Source organism: Lipotes vexillifer, unplaced genomic scaffold, assembly GCF_000442215.2.
Source record: "Lipotes vexillifer unplaced genomic scaffold, Lipotes_vexillifer_v1.1 scaffold242, whole genome shotgun sequence".
NCBI lineage: Eukaryota > Metazoa > Chordata > Mammalia > Artiodactyla > Lipotidae > Lipotes > Lipotes vexillifer.
Genome location: NW_006771376.1, coordinates 752,843 through 753,567, shown reverse-complemented (window position 1 = coordinate 753,567; position 725 = coordinate 752,843). Strand labels below are relative to the sequence as shown.

The 725-nt window shown below is 62.3% G+C and overlaps 1 protein-coding gene across 1 annotated transcript in view; it reads right to left on the bottom strand.

Moving 5' to 3' along the window:
* Positions 1-337, bottom strand: part of ISLR2 (immunoglobulin superfamily containing leucine rich repeat 2) — a 3,819-nt gene extending 3,482 nt beyond the window's left edge. Inside the window, exon 1 of the mRNA XM_007446664.1 lies at positions 285-337. The gene's annotated coding sequence lies outside the window, so the exon portion shown is untranslated. The remainder of the gene's footprint in view (positions 1-284) is intronic.
* Between the last annotated feature and the right edge of the window lie 388 nt (positions 338-725).

Below are 725 nucleotides of genomic sequence, written 5' to 3'. Positions count from 1 at the left end.
GGGACAAACCCCCCCCCCCCCAATAAAAGATTCGTATCCGCAGTCATACAAACGCACTTACGAACAGATTCTCCGCTCCCACTTAGGGCTCCTGGCAGGTTCGGCAGAGCCCCTCCCACCCTCTGGTCTTTGGAACCCGCGTTCCCCACTCCCTCTCGCTCCGGAGGGAAGGCCCCTCCCCTCTTCTCCCCGGTCTAGCCTAGAGAGAGCCGGCAGGGTCTCCCACCCTGGACGGGATTTACCCCCATCTGGGTCAGCGTTACGGGGTGGTCTCCGCTGCTTACCCGCTGCTCGCCGACTCTCCGCGCGCTGCCCTCGGGCTGCAACCCCTTCTCCAGACTTGAGGTCGCGGAGCCAGGACGACAGCTCAAGGGCGCTTCCCACATCTGTTGCTGCGACTGTGGGGAAGATGGGGGGAGAGGCAGAGAAAGGGACAGGTAAGTTGTGGACTCCCCTGGCCCCGAGGTCCCACTTCAGTTTTTCCTTTCGCCTCTGTTTCCCCCACCTCTCACTGGCTGAAGATTGAAGAGTCCTTGCGCGCTCCCGGGCTCAGCAGGGACGCGCACAGCCTCTCCCACCTCCCGCATTATCTACATTTGTTAAAGCCATAGAGACTTCCCCTGGCCAAGAGATGTTGGTCACAAAGGGGCGCCCCCACGCCCAGCGCCCCGGCTTGGCTCTTTCCAGTTCACCACACTCCCATAACCCTCGTTCCCCCCCCCCCC